Source organism: Lepus europaeus, chromosome X (genome assembly GCF_033115175.1).
Source record: "Lepus europaeus isolate LE1 chromosome X, mLepTim1.pri, whole genome shotgun sequence".
Classification (NCBI taxonomy): domain Eukaryota; kingdom Metazoa; phylum Chordata; class Mammalia; order Lagomorpha; family Leporidae; genus Lepus; species Lepus europaeus.
In genome coordinates this window covers 103,635,667-103,648,492 of record NC_084850.1, presented here as the reverse complement: position 1 = coordinate 103,648,492, position 12,826 = coordinate 103,635,667, and the positions used below count along the sequence as shown (strand labels likewise).

Sequence of the window (12,826 nt, the reverse complement as noted above, 5' to 3'; positions counted from 1 at the left end):
AACCAGCCTGCACTGGAATCCAGCAGAACAATACTGGAGTCACTACAGTTTTCCAAATAACATCAACATATTCTACAGTTACTTCAAGTTGCGGGGTGTGGGGGTGTGTGTGTGTGTGGTTAGGCAATGCTACTCAAGCTATCCTGTCTTTCACTGTTTTGGTATGCAGTTTTCCCACACTGGGCTCATGGTTCTTCACAAGGTTGAGGCTCCATTCCTTTGTGTTTTTTGAAAAAGCAGTTGTGGAAAGTTTTGATTCTGAATCTTCCTGATCCTTTATCCAGTACCCACTAAGTATTTGGCCTTTCTTGGGCTGCTCGTAGAAGCCCAACCACAGGCATAGATACCAGATGAAGGATGGTATTTGCCTGTGTGAACCAGTGTGGCTAGAAACAAACAAAAAAAAAGTGTTTAGGAATTTTCTAGGAGATTTCAGCATTGTTTCCTTTGCTTTCTTTTCTTGAATAATAATAGAATGATTATCAGAAATAATTCCCTGTGAGGCAGATCATACAGAAAAGGCTGGTCAAAATTAGGGATGGTCAATTTTCATCAACATTTGTTGAAGCCCAGTATGTACAAAATCTTGCTTGGCACTGTTGGAGATATGGCAGGTAAGGTTCAGGATTTGCTTTCAAAAAGTCAGTACCTTGAGTAAAAGTAGAGATCTGGATTGGGTTAGTAGATTCAAGCTGGGCAAGAATTTTGTGTTCTCTACTCTTGCAGGCCATGGGCAAATGACCTGATAGTGAACTCTAGGGTTACAAAATGACTTCAAGGGAAGTGAGTGGAAGAGTAGAGGTCAGACTGAATTGCTGGGATCCTCCTGGCTGCAGGTTGTGATAGAATATTAAAAATGCCCTTCCATGAATCGTGCCTTCCCATGTCCACGCCCATTTGCAATGTGACTTTGCTGCTTCTCCCATCAAGAGGTGACACTTCCCTCCATCTTCTTGAATAGGAGGTTATCTTGTGACCTGTCTTTGATCAATGGAATGATTAAATTTTCATCCTATGAGTGGGGTTTGTTCAACACAATGAGCACTTCCTGGATCCAGGCCTTCCAGAATCCAGAAAAACATTTGCTTAGCCTTTCAATCCCTTTAAGATGTTCTTTTTTTTTTTTTTTTTTTTTTTTTTTTTTGACAGGCAGAGTGGATAGTGAGAGAGAGAGACAGAGAGAAAGGTCTTCCTTTTTGCCGTTGGTTCACCCTCCAATGGCCGCCGCGGTAGGCGCGCTGCGACCTGCGCATCGCGCTGATCCGATGGCAGGAGCCAGGTGCTTATCCTGGTCTCCCATGGGGTGCAGGGCCCAAGCACTTGGACCATCCTCCACTGCACTCCCTGGCCACGCAGAGAGCTGGCCTGGAAGAGGGGCAACCGGGACAGGATCGGTGCCCCGACCGGGACTAGAACCCGGTGTGCCGGCGCCGCAAGGCGGAGGATTAGCCTAGTGAGCCGCGGCGCCGGCCTAAGATGTTCTTCCACTGCTACCACTCACTGTCAAACATTTGCTGTCTTTCTTGCATCTAGATAAGGCCGTGTTATCTGTTCTCATTACTGGAAGTGTGCATAAGGGATATGTCACTTTGTGGTTGACACAGTTATTTAGACTCCGGTGGAGCTGTGGTCTTCCTACTTTTTAATTGTTGAATATTATGGTTAGTGGTGAATTAAGCTTGTGATTATAGACTGGATTAAAATTATGTCTTTGCAAAAATTAATGAAAAGAAGGGAGGGAAAGGGAAGGACTGGGGGAGGGAGGGAAATATGGTTTTCTTCTTAGAATTGTACCTACGAAATACATGAAATCTGTTCTCTTTACATTAATAAAAACATTTTTTTTAATTTAAAAAGAAGGTAGTGGACCTTCCCTGTGCTCAAGCTCCTTATATAAAATGGCATAGTATGTGCATACACCCTATGCACCTTCTCCTTTATACTGTAAATCATCTTTATAACACATAATACAATGTAAACAACTGTCATCCTTTATCATTTACATAATAAGGACCAAAAGAAAGTCTGTATATGTACACCACAGACACAATTATTTTTAAATATTTTCAGTGTGAAGTTGGTTGAATCCATACATGCAGGATCCATAGAAATGGAAGACTGACTCTATAGATATTGATATACTGAATTTTTTCTTTTCTTCACATTTATTGCTGCTAACAGCTATTCAAAATGAGATTTGCAGCCATACGAGTTTGATGCATTCATGCTATGGTTTATATCCTTTGAAGTTGCTCTGCCAAAAACACACACATATCTTGCCTTACCAGCTGAGACACAGTGTCCCCATCTATAAAATAAGAGTGAGGATCCATATCTCTGAATTGACAGCACCCCTGGATCTAGAACTGTTTCAGAATATAGTATTTTAAAAAGAAATGTATGTCATATGCTCTAAATTTGAATTTTTAACCCTTTAGTTTTTTCCCAGCCATGAGGTTGTTTTGAAAATGAGACTTTAAGAGGCAGTGTTGTGTGCAGAGGCTTAAGTTTCCACCTGTGATGCTGGCATCCTTTATGAATCCTGGTTCAAGTCCTGGTTGCTCTACTTTCTGATCCAGCTCCCCGCTAATGTACCTGGGAAAGCAGCAGAGGATGGCACAACTGCTTGGGCCCCTGCATCCACATGGGAGACCTGGATGGAGTTCTTGGCTCCTGACTTCATCCTGGCCCAGGCCTGCTGTTAGAGCCATTTGGGGAGTGAGCCAATGGATGGAAGATCTTTCTCTCTCGCTCTCCAACTCTGTCTTTCAAATAAATAAATATTTTTAAAGTATGAAAATGAGAGTATTGTAGGCATGGAAAGCCAAGACACCCTGAAAAAAAAAAAGAAGACCTAAATGAAAGATCTCTGCGTGTGAGATCCCAGTGGAAAGAACGGGGCCATCAAAGAAGGAGGTACTTTTCTCTGAAGGGAGGAGAGAACTTCCACTTTGACTATGACCCTATTGGAATAAGATCAAAGTCGGCAAACCCTAAAGGCTTCCATAGCCTTGGCAACTCATGACTAGAGCCTAGGGAGATTACTGATGCCATAAACAAGAGTGTCAAATTGTTAAATCAACAACAGGAGTCACTGTGTACTTATGTCTCATGTGGGATCTGTCCTTAATGTGTTGTTCAATGTGAAGTAATGCTATAACTAGTACTAAAACAGTATTTTTACACTTTGTGTTTCTGTGTGGGTGCAAACTGATGAAATCTTTACTTAGCATATACTGAATCAATTTTCTGTATATAAAGATAATTGAAAATGAAAAAAAAAACTTGGTGTTAAATTGGAAATTGCATACAAAAGCAATCAATTTTTAAAAAATATCATGTGGGATCTCTGTCTTTAATGTGCTGTACATTGTGATTTAATACTATAACTAGTACTCCAACAGTATTTTTTCACTTTGTGTTGCTATGTGGGGGCAAACTGTTGAAATCTTTACTTAATATATACTAAACTGATCTTCTGTATATAAAGAGAATTGAAAATGAATCTTGATGTGAATGGAAGGGGAGAGGGAGCGGGAAAGGGGAGGGTTGCGGGTGGGAGGGAATTTACGGGGGGGGGGGACCATTGTAATCCATAAGCTGTACATTGGAAATTTATAGTCATTAAATAAAAGTTTTAAAAAAATATGAAAATGAGGCCTTAAACAGAGAAACCAACAAAACTGGGTCCTTGCAATATTGGAAAGGAGTCCAAAGACTAAACATTTCTTAAGCATGCACAATGCAGGACAGAGGACAAGTTGATTGTCAAATTCCTGTAAAGGCATTTTTTGTAGCCATAAATCCTCTAGTAAATGGATTCAGGATTGGGATTTTTAAAAATATGCCATATTTATCCTTTTATTTAAGTTTCTTTTTAAGGAAGATTTATTATTTATTTATTTATTTGAAAGACAGATTTACAGAGAGGATAGATAGAGAGGGGGAGAGACAGAGACAGAAAGACACACACACAGAGAAAGATATCTTCTATCCACTGGTTCAACCCCCAAATGCCCCCAATGGTCAAGGATGGGTCAGGATGAAGCCAGGAGCCTATAACTGCATCCAGGTCTCCCATGTGGGTGCAGTGGCTCAAGCACTTGTGATATCTTCTGCTGCTTTACCAGGGCATTAGCAGAGAGCTGGATCAGAAAGTGGGGCAGCCAGGACTTGAACGGGGACTCATAAGGAATGCCAGCACTGCAGGTGTTGGTTTAACCTGTGTTGCCAAAACCCCAGCCCCTAAGTCTTTTTCTTAATGTAATATGTAACTTTGGTAACACACACTTTCAATTGAGATATGTATGCTACAGGTTAAAATCTTTCTTTAATTCTATGTTTAGTCTCGGAGTTGGTTAAAATGGGAACACTGGTCAGTCATAAACTGCGTGGAGATTTAATCATTGCAAAGGAAGGGAGAGCATTTATTTCTACAAGAGATCCAGCATGAGCTCAAATGGTCCATTTTACTGGAGGCCATGTAAGCCCCAGAACAGACATAGGAAGTTATAAGAAATTCTCTTACAAATGCAGCAGCAAATGTAGCTGGTACAGTTTGTTCAGAAATGTCACCTTGGAATTTGAGTATAGATTCATTCTCTTAGAAAAGTGAAAAATACAGACTTCATAATATTCTCTTACATTTTTGAGCCACACTCCTAAAACACTTAATATTAATGATTAGAGAAAAATTATATTCATTTAGGAACAGCCATCCTGTAGGTCAAAACAACATGGGAATGAAGTTGGCTTACTCCTTAAAATGAGAACACAGAATTAGACCAAACCTCTCACATTTGAGCTGAGAGTTCAAATGAGAAAAATCCAATCTGCCAAAACGACTAAATACCTCAAGAACTCATGATACTCTGATTATTTAACTTTGACTCAACTGCCAAACATGCAGGACATGTAAACTTGCAAAAGGGAATTTCAGGGCAAAGAATAAAATTCTGGGCATCTGTGCTCAGCTTCCCCTGGCTCATGAGAAAAACCTTTGGTGGCTTCTTTCTTAATGGCTACAACTTTACCAAGTTTTGCCAGGGAAAATTTTTCTGGGTTTATCATCTCCGCATGAAAAGGAGAAACAAGAAAGACTTTGTTTAAGCAGTAATTTGAAGTAGTAAATTTTTAAAAAATGAATACTATTATTCTTTTGGTCACTGAATTCATCTGTTTTCTATTGTTAAAACAAAATTATTGAGGCTGGGCACCTTATGAAGCAAATAGTATTATTTAGCTCATAGTTTTAGTGGCTGAAAGTCTCATACAAGGTGGTCCCATCAGTTCAACTTCTAATGAAGATCCTCTTGGCTGTGTCACAACATGGCAGAGGAATGGAAAGGGTAACAGCTGTGTGCAAAATGAGCCAAATGTGTGAGGTGGCCTTGCTTTACAACAACTTGATCTCTTGAGAACTGGGGTCCCATTGAATCCTTCCAAGGGAAACACTTTCAATGACTTCCCACTAGAACTTACCTCTAATTCCATCACATTGGGGTGGGGATGTGACATAATAGTTGAGATGTAGCTTGGAACGAATGCATCCCATTGTCAGAGTACCTGGGTTCCAGGCTTGGATCCACTCCTGATTCCAGTTCTTCTTGTTAATGTGTACCTTGGGAGGTACCAGATGATGGCTCAAGTCCTTGGGTCCTTCCCACCCATGTAGGAGACCAGATTGAGTTCCAGGCTTCCAGACTTTGGCTGTTGCAGGTATTTGGAGAGTAAACCAGCAGATGGAAGGTATCTCTCTGTCTGTATCTCTCTCTGCCTCTATCTCTCTGACTTTCAAAGAAAAATGGAATAAATATTTTAAAAGATTTATTTATTTATTTATTTGAAAGGCATAGTTACACTCAAATCATGTCCAAATCATAGCAGTAACAATCATATTCCTTTTAATCTATGAATAAATACAAATTTAGCTATTTATACCTTAATAACACTCTCCGTTTGTTTCTAATTATTATGGATCCTTTTGAACTCACTTATGTTTGCCATTTAGATGCTAAAACAGTGTCCTCTGCAAAGAGACTTGCACCAATCACTATGGTCCATGAGCAGCCTCCAAAAGATCACATGAAGGTCTTGAGAACTATTGAACAAAGTCTTACTGTGCTCCATTCCATACAACCAAAATATATTCCTGTGGAAAAGATTGCTTGGCAATATGTGAAGTGAGAAGGCAAACTCTGGAATTGCAAGTTTCTGGGTAAATAATTGCTTAGGACTAAAAAAAAAAAAACCTATGATATCATAAATATTAATGGTTTCAAGAACAATAAATGGCTTCTATAACAAGACTATTTGACATCAACATTGTCATATTTCATCAATGCTAAAGTCACACATTTGGGAAATTGTTTAAAAATTTAATGCCAGATGATCCTTTGACCAAACATAGGATTAGAGCCACTCTAGAAAAAGGATTATTCTATTAAAACTGTAGTTCAACTAACAAGAAGACAGGCTTCCCAGGACAGTGGAAAGATGGACACAGAGAACATCTAGGGACATGTGGGCACTCCCTTTTATCCTTTAAATGAGCAAGAGATCTTGCTGACACTGAGTTTAGTTAAAATATTATGTGCCCATCTACCTCCCAGATGGCCTCTAACGTTCCAGGATATCTCTAAATATTTCCTTCTAAGGACATACATTATTTGTGTAAATTCTCCCTCAACAGCACTGTGACATAGTTAGAAAATGAATTTCCCAGCCAACAGAATGGGAGAAAATATGTGCAAACTAGGAAACTGGTAAAGGGTTAATATCCAGAATCTATAAAGAGCTCATGAAAGTCAACAACAAAACAAAAATCCAGTTAAGAAATGGGCAAAGGACTTGAACAGGCATTTCTCAAAAGAGGAAATTCAAATGGCCAATAAACACATGGAAAAATACTCAGGAACACTAGCCATCAAGGAAATGCAAATCAAAACCAAAATGAGGTTTCACCTCACCGAAGTTAGAATAGCTCTCATACAGAAATCAACAAACAACAATGCTGGTGAGGATGTGAGGGAAAAGGTATCCTAATCCACTGTTGGTGGGAATGCAAACTGGTGCGGCCATTGTGAAAGACAGTATGGAGATATTGCAGAAATCTGAATATAGACATACCATATGACCCAGCCATCTCATTCCTGGGAATTTACCCAAATGAAATGAAATCAGCATATGAAAGCATTATCTATATTTCCATGTTTATTGCAGCTCAATTCACATTAGCTAAAATATGGAATCAATCCAGATGTCCATCAAATGTTGACTGGATAAAGAAATTCTGTAATATATACATCACGGAATACTACTTAGTTGTTAAAAAAAATAAAATCCCGTCTTTCACAACAAAATAAATGGAACTTGAAACCATTATACGTAGTGAAATAAGATGGTCTCCAAAAGACAAATAGTGTATGTTTTCCCTGATCTGTGTTAATACAGTACCTAAAAGGTAATATGTAGGAGTAAAATTGACATTTTGAAATTCGATGATTGCTTACAGCCTTTGTCCCAATTGTTGAGGAACGGTGTTTTTTTTTTTCTCTCCATACTATTTGTTGAACTCTTAGTGTATTGTTAATTTTTTCTTTTTTTAAAAAATTTATTTGACAGATAGAGTTAGACAGTGAGAGAAAGAGACAGAGAGAAAGGTCTTCCTTCCGTTGGTTCACCCCCAAATTGGCCACAATGGCAGGAGCTACACCAATCCAAAGCCAGGAGCCAGGTGTTTCCTCCTGGTCTACGATGTGAGTGCAGGTGCCCAAGGACTTGGACCATCCTCCACTGCCTTCCCGGGCCACAGCAGAGAGCTGGACTGGAAGAGGAGCAACTGGGACCAGAACCTGGCACGCATATGGGATGCCAGTGCTGCAGGCGGATGATTAACCAAGTGAGCCGCAGTGCCAGCCCCTGTATTGTTAATCTTATAAAGTAAACTGAAAATAGATCTTTGTGAAAATTAAGAGTGGGAATAGGAAAGGGAAGAAGAAGAAGGGCGGGAGCATGGGTGGGAGGGAGGGCAGGGTAGAAAGTATCACTATGTTACTGAATCTGTATACACGAAATTTGCATACCATAAATAAAATTTTTAAAATAAATAATAAATAAATAAAGTGAATTTCTGAAACACAAAAAATTGAAAACAAAACTCAGCTTGGCACATTCAACATCACCAGCAGCTTCTAAGAAATTCTGGGGCAGAAGGTGGAAAAGTAGTTACTTGGTTTCTAAGAATCTATGTTCTTGCCTAAATAAGCCAGAATTTTCATCTAATCATCATATGTGAGGAATACACTCACACACATATGGTTTCTTCTAGAGTTGCGCTGGAATCTGCAATGGTCATTCAGAACATTATGTGGGTATCATAAATGAAGTTTAACATTTGCACAGATGGCGAGCTTGAGGGCAGAGTGGGACAGCAGGAGCAATGGGAGGAAATAAATATATTAGAAAACACATGAATATTATAATATATTTAAGTTATAAAGAGGACACAGCTCTGAATAATGATGACCAACTGAACATACACATTTACATCTGCCAAAGAGCCACAAGAACAAAGAGGAGAGAGAAGATAGCAGTAATAAAATGGTGGAAGCTTGGAAACTGATGGATAGATGACAACTGACTTAAGAGGCTCAACTCAGTTGAATTCGAATCCAGAGCGGGAAAGCAAAGAAGCAACTCAGTTTACACTTCAGAACTTACTTAGGGATTAGGAGTTGGTAGCTGCTGTAGAAATGCTAGTTAATGTTCTCCATGGCCATACCACCTTGAACATGCCCGATCTCGTCTGATCTCAGAAATAGTAGTTAATGTAAGGCCAAAACCAGGAGGCTTCCCTAGAAATCTGTTTAAGAAGTCAAGCCCCAAAGCGCTTCCTCCAGTCCAGTCAAGTGACTGGTTCTACCTCATCTTAGCAGAAGATTGACGTTTTATTTATGGGAATGATTGAGAAAGCCAGTAAGTTTCTAGGCTTGGAGATACCAAGTGCGGACGACAGTGGAGCTACATAACAAACACAAGGAGATAAAGGGGAATTTTACAAATTAAATGTTGACATCGTCAGCTTCCTTTTCCCAGTTACCTTTCCAAAGGTTTGCAAGAGATTGTAAAGATATTCTCTTGGGAATCTGACTAGATCAAGGGCAATAAAAAGATATTAGCTTTGGGGATTTGCTAATGACACAGATCAGGTAGATCACATTATAGTGCTTCCCTCAGCTGAAAACCCTACTGATGTGCACAAAGCTGTATAATGTATTCTGATGGTCAAGGGTCATCCAGTATGAGAAAGATGAAACAAACATGAACAAAACAACCAAACAGAAAAAAAAGAAACCAGAAACAGACTTTACAGAATGAACAAAACTTAAAACAAAGGATTATTTATATCCTCAGAGAAATTTAATCATGAAAAAAGAACATGATGGCATAAGAAAAGACCATCCAGAATATACAAAGAATTGAAGCACTGTTGGACACAAAACAAAATAAAAATTCAAGAACTTTGGGCAAATAGAACAGATGTTGTCTCTTAAAACAAGAGAAAAAAAGATTAATTCAGAAGATTCAAATCTGAATAATTTATATTAATTAATTTGGTAGAAGGAAATGGAAGTACCTTAAGTCAAATGCTGAGGTATTCTTATGAGTTCTTGAGTTTTACATATTATTCCTGTTTTTAAAGTGTTCGTTATTTTTCTTATAGTTTAGTGTTCCTAAAATTGTGGAGGAATGTAGATAGTTTAAGAAACAAACATACCTTTAAGAATTATGGCAGGGATGGCACCATAGTGTAGCAGGTAAAGCTGTTACCTGCATCACCAGCAACCCACATGGGTGCCGGTTCGAGTCTCAGCTGCTCCAGTTCGCATCCAGCTAACTGCTAATAGCCTGGGAAAGCACAGGAAGATGGCCCAAGTCCTTCGACCCCTGCACCTGTGTGGGAGACTGGGATGAAGCTCTTGGTTCCTGGATTCTGCCTGGCCCAGCACTTGCTGCTGTGGCCATTTGGGGAGTGAACCATGGATGGAAGATCTATCTATCTATCTATCTATCTATCTCTTTCTCTCCTTCTCTCTGTAACTCTTTCAATAAAATAAATAAATCTTTTAAAAAAATAGTTATGGAGAAGAACAATGCCACCCACTTTCCCATTCCTGTGTTTCACAAACACAAGACAGGGGAACTGATGAGGCTCAGCGGGTTAACCTGTCTGTGATGCCCACATCCCGTAGGAGCACAAGTCAAGGCCCAGCGGCTCCACTTCCCATCCAGCTCCATGCTAATGTGCCTGGTAAGGTAGTGAATGATGGCCTCAATACTTGGGATCCTACAACTCTGTGAAAGATCTCAGTGGAGTACTTGGTTCCTGGCTTTGATATGGCCCAGCATTAACTGGGTAGCCATTGGGGGGAATAAATCAGCAGATAGAAGCGCGCTCTCTCTCTCTCTCTCTCTCTCTCTTTCGCTGTATGTGTTTGCATGTGTGTGTGTGTGGGGGGGGTGTATCCCTCTCTGTATCTCTGCCTTTTATATAAGTAACTAAATTTTTAAACACACACACACAACACAGGAAAACAGAAGAGAAGACATCATTAAAAAATAGTTCCAAAACCTTTCCCAAAATTGAAAAACTGGGATGTGCAGTTTGAATGGGCTCAGCACAAAGGAAGAGTTTTAAATCACTTGGGACAAACAAAATATCTTTCCAGAAAGTAAAATAACAATAACAATAAAAAATCCAGCTTTCAAATAAAGGATCATAAAACACAGTGGAATATTATTTTTCTACAACAAGGCTCTAAGCTAGAAAACAATGGAATAAGCCCATCAAAACCTGATGGAAAAATAATTTCCAACCTAGAAATCTACATTCACTGAAAACATGAATTAAGTATGAGGATAAAATAAACATACACATGGTCTAAATGTTCTTTTCTCCTGTGTCCATATTCTTGGAAAACTACTGGTGGTTTTGCTTGCTAAATAGATATTAAACCAAGACAGAGGAAAATATAAAGCAATAAGAGACTTGATAGTTAGGAAGAAGAATCCCCCCTGCCCCCAAATACCTAGAATGGTGGTGAAGGAAGTTTCTGGAATAACAATGTTTTTCAAGCGTAGGGGACAATTTGCCCAGATGAGCAGATCAGAAATCTTAGCAATTTCTCTGAAAAGAAAAAAAGATGAAATTGGTAGACTCCCTATTGTATTTGGACTTACTGAGAGCAGGGATGGAGAAGAGTCTGGGGGTGAAGCATTTGTAGGTACATAGAGCACTAAGTGAAACAAGAACATTGTTTATTTCAGGGCAAACAAAGAGATTTTCAAGATAAAGAAAGTAGTCATAGTGAAAAAAAAGGTGTGGGGGGGGAGGATGGCCCTTGTTTTGTGGGATTGAAGAGCTGATTCTAAATTTTATATGGAAATGCAAAGTTTCAGATGTAAGCAAATAAGGCTTTCTGAGCCTGCTATGGGCCAATCTGGCAGTTGCTTTGCACCCCTGCATTCAGCCAACAGCATCTGAGAGCACTCGCCCTGGTAGTCCTCACCAGGGACCCTCTACAGGGCCAGAGGAACAAAAGTGGCTCTAAATCCAGCACCTGCCTATTGAAGCAAGTTAAAGAATTTAACAGGAAGCACCAGGCACAGATAGTGCCAAATAGCACACAAAGGTTAATGCAGATTTGGTCAGTGGGGCAGCATTTCTCTGTCTCATTGCTGCTGAAATGGCAGAAATTAGCCCATCCAGCATGAAATAGAATCCATTAAAGGTATTAGCGAATGAGAGTTCTGGAAAAATTAAAGGTAGCACCATCAATTATTGACCCCAAACAAGAATTCCAAAGGGTTCCAAATGCTAATGTGGTGATGCGGGTTCCAGAGTGGACTGCTGTTAACAGGAAACAATGAAGACATTCCGTTACCAACACCAGCACACCTTGACCTTAGTCAGCTCCCTTTAAGCCTCTGGCACTGAAATCACCACTTCGTGCCTTTACTTGAAGTGAAAGACCTCTAGATCTTCTGGGTTTAGAAAGACCTTCTTCAGCCCCACGTGATGAAGAAATCCACACAGCTGGCCAACTAAACAGAGCGCCCAGTGACTGGAAATGCCATTCAGCAAATGGACAATCAGTTGGAAATGATTCCACTGTGACACCAACACAGCTCCAGTCTGTCCTCCCAGGATGTTACCTGAAGGTAGAGCTCACGTTTCCTCTGCCCGTGGCATTTTGTCACTTATCCAGTCGTCCACTCACAGGGCTTATGAGCAGATCTTAGATATGCTGGAGGAAGATCACAGGCCTACGGCGGGTGGTGGCTCTGCTGCCTCCACTTCTCACGCTCATCATGACAACATCAGGCAAGCCGTTTCAAGCATAGATACAGGCATTGAAGGGACTTCAGAAGACATCACCGCTGTAGAGGCCGCTATGCTAAGACGTCAGATCATAAAACTCAATAGGCGTCTACACCTTTTAGAAGAAGAGAACAAAGAACGTTCCAGAAGAGAAATGATCCTGTATTCAATTACTGTAGCATTCTGGCTGTTTAGTAGCTGGTACTGGCTTCGGCGCTAGAGGTAACCTCAGTTCTCAAAAATAATGTCTCAACAGTTAGAAACATAAAGAACTTGCAAGCTTCTTTGCTTCTGTCTTTATATTGTATGTTCACGCCTTGATATTGCATTTCTTCCAGGAAGTAGGAGGGAAGGACCTGTATTTGCAGAAGTAAAGGTATATATTCTGTCATTCAGCTGTATGCACTCTTAATCAGGTCTGCAGTAATAGTTGCTTAAAATTTT

General features: G+C 39.9%; 1 pseudogene; it reads left to right on the top strand.

The window, feature by feature from the left end:
* Window positions 1-538: 538 nt before the first annotated feature.
* Window positions 539-12,602, top strand: LOC133752818 (mitochondrial fission factor-like; annotated as a pseudogene).
* Window positions 12,603-12,826: the final 224 nt, after the last annotated feature.